This window comes from Orycteropus afer, unplaced genomic scaffold, assembly GCF_000298275.1.
Source record: "Orycteropus afer afer isolate SDZICR_OR568_19922 unplaced genomic scaffold, OryAfe1.0 scaffold00329, whole genome shotgun sequence".
NCBI lineage: Eukaryota > Metazoa > Chordata > Mammalia > Tubulidentata > Orycteropodidae > Orycteropus > Orycteropus afer.
Window position 1 is genome coordinate 2,495,951 of NW_006921916.1, and position 8,077 is coordinate 2,504,027.

General features: G+C 38.2%; 1 protein-coding gene across 1 annotated transcript in view; it reads right to left on the minus strand.

Moving 5' to 3' along the window:
- The window catches only part of ATP6V1H (ATPase H+ transporting V1 subunit H), a 241,165-nt gene that overhangs the window by 139,512 nt on the left and 93,576 nt on the right, over window positions 1–8,077 (minus strand). The window lies entirely within an intron of this gene.

The window sequence follows — 8,077 nt, forward strand, 5'->3', positions numbered from 1 at the left end:
GGGGTCCAAGATTATCTTCTGTGTCTGTGTTAATTGGTTTCCCTTTTCTTTGTTGAAGAGGGTCTGTGCAGTCTTTCTACCTAGTCCGCCATCTTGCCGGCCTCTATAAATCAATTTCTATTCTAGTCTTTTGTACTTGTGTATATGTACCAATCATCCCTATTAGACCAGAGGGTAATATATGAATCTTTTTTTAACCTCGGTACTTAGTATAGTTCCAGTAAATAGTAATACTCGAAAATGTTTCTTTGCTGAAATAAATAACTAAATATTCATTCCATTTAATCTTATTTTTTTCCCTTCATTAGCTTGATTTTCCATTCACAAAATATAATTAGTAGAAGAGTTCCAGCAAGATGGTGGAACAGGCAGAAAAGCTACACAGACCCAATTGAAACTGATATAGAAGACGATCCTGGAACCCTGAGCTTTGAAGGGAAGGATAAAGAAGTGGATTAAATACCAACTTGTAGAAAAACCTGAATGAAAACAGTGAGTAAGGAGACAAATGAAGCTGCTGACTGCATCAGTTACTAATTGTGACTGACTATGTCCTGAGAGCACAGTCATTTTTAATATTTCCCAGTAACAACCTAAGAATTGGCTCCACTCACCGAGGACTGAACAGGTAAGGTAGGGAATGCACTGATGTCTGACAACCAGAAAGGAAAACAGCGAAGAAGGAGACAGACAGACCTGTGGACTGTCAATGGGTATCCTGAGGGTGCTGCCATTTTGAATATTTGCAAATGGTATGGCCATTTTGAATATATGCAAGTGGCATTCTTACCTGGACAGTGACCTAAGAATAGGCTTTATTTGCTGAGAACAGCATGGGCACCTGCACTGGAAGCTGACAACTAGAAAGATGTGATATTCCCCTTGTTACTCTTACACCCAGGAGCTCTGGTAGTATAGTGCCTAAGGCACCTGACTGCTAACCAGAAGGCTGGCAGTTCAAACCCACCAGCCACTCCTCAAAAGGAAGGCTGGGCAATCTACTTCCATCGTGATACTGCCTTGGCAGCCCAAGGAGGGGTCGCTATGAGTCGGGTCCAACTCAATAGCACATAACAACAACAACACTCTTATAACCCACACTTCTTGGTAAATAGAGGTGTGGCTATTCCCACCACCACCCACCTTCTTCATCAGCAGGAATCCCATCCCTATCTGAGCCCTGACAGAGCCTGTGTGCCATACCCTGCCCACCACAGTTCTTTTTGTTTCTTTGTTTTTAAATTATGCTTTTTATCTTCCTCCTTTCTCCTTTTTTTTTCTTCTTCTCTCCTGTTCTTAGTTCTTGTTTTTTATTTCTCTTTTTCTCTTCCCTTTTCCAGGTTACCATCTTTTTTCTTTCTTTCACTTCTTCCATCCCTTGTTTTTCCTTTTGGAATTTGCCCATTTTTTCTTTGCTATTCTTTTATTCTTTTCTTTTCTCTCATTCCTTCCTCTGTAGATATTGTGGCTTTTTTTTTCTTTTTTCTCTTTTTCTCATTATTTTCTTTTTATCCTTTAATAATGTATTTTGAAAATTTTTCTTCTCATTTATTACCTTTTTTGGGGCAATTGTTCCTTTTGTTTATGCAGTTTAAGTTTTTTGTTCCCTTGTTTTTAATATTTTGGTGGGTTTTTAATTATCTTTTTTTGAGGGGGTCTAACTAAGCAACCATTCCCACACAACCCAACCATACATGAACCTCCTGCAACCCCAACCACTGAGTGAGGGCCACCACTTGCTTTTGTACAAGCTTGTGAATGATACATGACAGCCAATGCCAGCTCAAATTACCCTTAACTGTTCTTCACAAACAGCTAACAGTGACCTGTGCACACACTCACATTCTCTATCACACCCACCAAGAGAACAGTGGTGAGTGCCTAAATGCTAACAACTAGCAAACACGGGAGCACAATACCCTGTTCATAGAGATATAGCAAAATAAAATAATGGGGGGGAAAAAAAGTTGGGCAAATCGCACCAACACAGAACCACAAAATAAACATAAATAATTACAATACATCACAATGTCTTAGGGACAAGAGACTACCACAGGCCACACAAAGAAGCAAGATAAAGTTGCAGAAACAAGGGACCAAGATTCAAACCCAGAAAATATCCCTGAGAAAGATGCAGCACTGGAACTCCCTAATGAGGAATTCAAAAGAATTTATTTGGATATCTTCAACAGATTAAGAAACAAATCAAGGAAAACACAGACAAAATTAAGGAAACACAGACAAAATTCTACAACAGTTTAGAAAAACAATACAAGAACAAACTGACAAAATAAACAAAAAATTTAAAATGACATAAAAACAACAAATAAAAATCCAGAACATTCATACTGAGATTTCAGAAATAGATAACACATTGAATGGGCAAAGGAGTAGAATCAAGTCAATGTAAGACAGAATTAATGAGATTGAAGACAAATACCTCCATACTACTGTTTAGGGATCAATCAAACAAAAAATCAAAACATAATTAAGAAAGCCCAAGATTCATGTGACATACCATCAAGAGGAATAACCTATGTATAATCAGAAGTCCAGAACAGGAAGACACGGATAAAACCACAGAGAAGACTGTCAAAGATATATCAGAAGAGAATTTCCCTGGTATGATGAAAAATGAGAATATATGCATTCAAGAAGTTCAACAAAGCCCAAACACAATAGACCTCTAAAGAAAATCACCAAAACATACCATCATCAAACTCACCAAAACCAAAGTTGAAAAATGAATGTTGAAAGCAACATGGGAAAAAAGAAAAGTTATCTACAAAGGTCAACCAATGAGTCTAAGCTCTGATTTCTCAGCAGAAACCATGCAAGCAAGAAGACAATAGGATGATATATATAAAATCCTGAATGAAAAAAAATTTCCAACCAAGAATTATATACCCAGCAAAACTGTCCTTCAAATAAGAGAGTAAAATTAGGACATTTCCAGATAAACAGATTTTGTTAAAGGGGATTTCTTAAAACCACAGCAACCTGACAAGAAATATTAAAGGGAGGCCTTTGGACAGAGAAACAACAAGAACAAACAACCACCAATGATTAACACACATGATGACATAATCCAGAAACCAACCCAGTTATAGAAGTATCCAAAGTAAAATAAGCTTATGAAACTGCAAACAGGGAACCAGAGACATCAATTGGTAAATGAGGACAACTACAAACCAAAAAAGGTGAATAAACAGTGTAGTTATAGAACTTCTAAATGATGAGGAAGTCAAGACAATTGAGAGACACAACAGACTGTCCTAAACTTGGGAAGAAAATAATAAATCACAAGGTACCCTCAAAGAAAATAATAAACCCTCATATTAAACTAAAAAAGACAATAAGCACAAATATTTAGCAAATACTTAAGTGATAGCAGTGAAGGAGATGATAACACAATTCATAAACAAAATGAGCTCAGCACAGAAAATTACATGGAAGAAATAAGCAACATCACAAAAAAAACAACAACAAAATGACATCAATAAAGTCACACTTGTCAATAATTACACTGAATGTAAACAGATTAAATGTACCACTCAAGATGGAGAGTTGCAGACTGGATAAGAAAAAATGATCCATCGATATGCTATCTACAAGAGACTCGACTTAGACACAAAGACAAAAATAGACTAAAAATCAAAGGTAAGAAAAAGATATACAAGCAAATGGCAACTAGGAAAGGGCAAGAGTGGCAATATTAATTTCTGATAAGATAGACTTTAAGACAAAAATGACCATAAGATACAAGGAAGGACATTATATAAAGATTAAAGGATTGAGACTGAGCAAGAGAACATAACCATAATAAATATTTACGTACCCAATGAAAGAACCCTAAAATACATAAATCAGACTTCAATAGAATTGAAAAAACAAATATATGACTCCACAGTAATAGTAGGAGACTTTAATACACCACTTGCAATCAAAGATAGAACTGGAAACAAAGTCAACAAAGATGCAGAAGAACTAAACAATACAGTCAAACAACCTGACCCTACAGACAGAGCACTTCACCCAACAGGAAAATATACATTCTTTTCCAGCACACATGGAACATTCTTCAGGATAGATCATATGTTTGGCCACAAAGCAAATCTCAGGAAATTTAGAAACACTGAGAAAATGCAAAGCATCTTCTCAGGTGACAATGGTATAAAATTAGAAATCAACACTAGGAAGACCAACAGAAAAAGACCAAATGCATGGAAATTGAGTAACACCCTCCTTTACAATGACTGGGTAATAGAAGAAATTAAAAAAAAAAAATTACCAACAAAAAGAAAGCCCTAGCCCAGATGGTTTCACTAGAGAATTCTATCAATCATTCAAAGAGCTGATACCAATCCTACTCAAACTATTTCAGAACATAGAAAAGGATGGATTCCTCCCAAATTCATTGTATAAAGTAAACATAACCATGATAACAAAACCAGAGAAAGACAGCACTAGAAAGGAAAACTACAGACCAATATCCCTCAAGAATACAGATGCAAAAATCTTCAACAAAATCCTAGCCAATAAATAGACTCCAACATTATCAAAAAAATAAGACACCATGACCAAGTAGAAGTCATATCAGATATGCAAGGATGGTTCAACATTAAAAAAAAAATTAATGTCATCCAACACTTGAGTAAAATAAAGGAAAAGAATCACATGATCATATCAATTAATGCAGAAAAGGCATCTGATAAAATCCAACACCCATTCCTGATAAAAACTCTCAGAAAAATAGGAATGAAGGGGAAATTCCTTAACATAATAAAGGGCATATGAGCAAAACCAATAACCAACATTATTTTCAATGTATAGAAACTGAAAACATTCCCCTTGCAAACAAGAACCAGACAAGGATGTACTCTATCTCTACTTCTATTCAACACTGTACTGGAAGTCTTAGCCAGGACAATAAGACAAGAAAGGGAAATAAAAGGCATCCAAATCCCTAAGGATGAAGTAAAACTATTTTTATTTGCAGAAGATATGATCCTATACACATAAAACCGCAGACATTCAGCAAGGAAACTACTGGAACTTACTGAAAGATTAAGCATAGTGGCAGGATACAAGATCAACATACAAAAATCTGCTGGATTCCTTTACACCAGTAAAGAGTATCTGAAGAGGAAATAAAGCAATCAATAGTATCTAAAACATCTGACTGCTAACCGAAAGGTCGGCAGTTCAAACCGACCAGCCACTCCGTGGAAGGAAGACTAGGCAATCGACTTCCGTAAAGATTTACCACCTTGGAAACCTGAAGGGGGTCGCTGTAAGAATCAATGCAATGGCAGTGAGTTTGATTTTTCAGACCAAAAGGATAAGGTGCTTGGGAATAAATCTTACCAGGAAAACAAAACCTGTACAAAAAAAACTACAAAACACTACTTCAAGAAACTATAAGAAATCTACAAAAAATCTACAAAAATGGAAGAATATACCATGCTCATGGATAGGAAGATTAAACATTGTGAAAATGTCAATACTACTACCCAAAGCAATCTGTATATTCAATGAAAATCCAATCTAGATCCCATGAATATTATTTAAAGACATGGAAAAACTAATCACTAATTTTATATGGAAAGAAAAGAGACCTTGGATAACCACAGCGTGACTGAAGAAGAAAAAAGTAGGTGGTCTTACACTTCCAGATCTCAAAACCTACTACACAGCCAGAGCTGTCAAAACAGCCTGGTATTGGTACAATAGACCAGTGGAACAGAAGAATCCAGAAATAAATCCATCAAACTATGGTCAGCTGGTCTTTGTCAAAGGGCCAAAATCCATTAAATGAGGGAGAGATAGTCTCTTTCACAAATGGTGCTGGCAAAACTGGATATCCATTTGCAGAAAAATGAAACAAGATCCATACCTCACACCACACACTAAAACTAACTCCAGATGGATCAAAGACTTAAATGTGAACCCTAAAGCTATAAAGTTGATCAATGAAAAAAAAAAAAAAAAAAAAAAGGCAAAAACAACAAAAAAAAAAACCTCACTGTCACTGAGTGACCCCTTCAGGTTTATGAGGTGGAAAATCTTCACAGAATTAGATTGCTCAGTCTTCCTTACATGGAGTGGCTGGTGGGTTTGAACCACCAACCTTCTAGTTAGCAGTCAAATTCCTTAGGCACTACACCACCTGAGCTCCTTAGGGGCAAACTTGTTGGTTGTTGGTATGTGCTGTCGAATCGGCCCCGACTCATAGCGACCCCTCCTTGGGTTTCCGAGGCAGTATGACTACAGAAGTGGCTTGTGGGTTTGAACGGCTACGTGCAGGGCCCAACAGTCCTTCTGAGGAGTGGCTGGTGGGTTTGAACCGCCAGCCTTCTGGTTAGCAGTCAAGTGCCTTAGGTACTACGCTACCAGAGCTCCTAGGGGCAAACTTAGGGACCCTAAATTGTGGCATAAATAGACTATCAAGCATACCCCAAGATGAACAAACAGAAGAAGATAAAGTTGATGATTGGGACCTCCTAAAAATTAAATTCTTATGTATATCAAAGGACTTCTCCAAAAGAACAAAAAGAGAACCAACAGAATGGGAAAAAGTATTCAGCGATGACATATCGGACAAAGAACTTAACTCTAAAAGTGACAGCAAACTCCAACATCTCAACATCAAAATGACAAACAATCCAATTAAAAAATGGGCAGATGACATGAACAGACAATTCACCAAAGAAAATATTCGGGCAGCTAACAAACACATTAAGAAATGTTTGCAATCATTACCCATTATACAGATGCAAATCAAAACAACCATGAGATAGCATCACACCCCAACATTAACAGCAAAGTTCAATAAGATAGAAAATAACAAACACTGGTGAGGGAACTGGGACTCTCATACACTGCTGCTGAGACTGTAAAATATTACAACCACTGTGGGAATTACACAATTGTGGTAATATGGCAATTACTTAAAAAGTTGGAAATAGAAATACCATTTGACCTAGTGTTCTACTTGCCTAGTGCCACTCTGACAGGAAACATACCACAAATGGGATAACAAACAGGAGCTTATTCTTACAATTTGGAGGCTTTAAGTCCAGGTTCAAAGTGCCAAGCTATAGGGGCTGGGTGAAAGCCCCTCAACCTTGGGGTCCAGCTCTGCCTCCTGCTTCCAGCCCACTAGAGCTAGAGGCGTTTCTGCACTCAGACAGCTGCTGGCTGCTGAGGCTGAGAAGCCCCAATGCTGACAAGTAAAACGGCACAGTTCCGATGTTACCAAACCACATGGCAGGCCATTAACTTAAGTCCATTGTAAGTCCCAAGGTTGGCAAAGCATAGCAGACTGTTGAGCAATGACACGGCTACGTGCAGGGTCCAAGCATGCCATAGGTTAGAGACCATTCCCAAAGCTGCTTCTTATATATGGGAAGCAAACCACATAGCCAAAGCACCTACTCACCTGCTTGTGGTAGAGCCTACCACGGAGCTGACTGCCAGTCTCATCATGGGGAATAACTACCACCAGCTGCCCAGCCACTCAACCAGGCCCAACCAAGTTGAGACACAACTTTAACTACCACATCCAGCAATCCCATTACTAGGTATATAAATTACAGAAGTGAAAGGCAGGACATGAATAGATATAAACACACCGATAATAATAGTACCGCTGTTCACAATAGCAAAGAAATGGAAACAATCTAAGTGCCCATCAACTAAGGAATGGATGACCAAACTGTCTTACATATCCACACAATGGAATACTATGCAACCCTAAAGAATAATGTAGAATCTGCAAAACACCACATAACATGGATGAACTTGTTGTTGTTGTTGTTAAGTGCCGTCAAGTCGTTTCCGACTCATAGGATCCCATGCACAGCAGAACGAAACACTGCCCAATCCCACGCCAGCCCCACAAACCCTGCTATACTTGAGCCCATCACGGCAGCCACTGTATCATCCACCTCGTTGAAGGCCCCCCCCTCCTCTCGTCGACCCTCCACCCTACCAAGCATGACATCCTTCTCCAGGGAATGGTCCCTTCTTACAACATGACCAAAATAGGTGAGACGAAGTCTGGCCATTCTTGCTT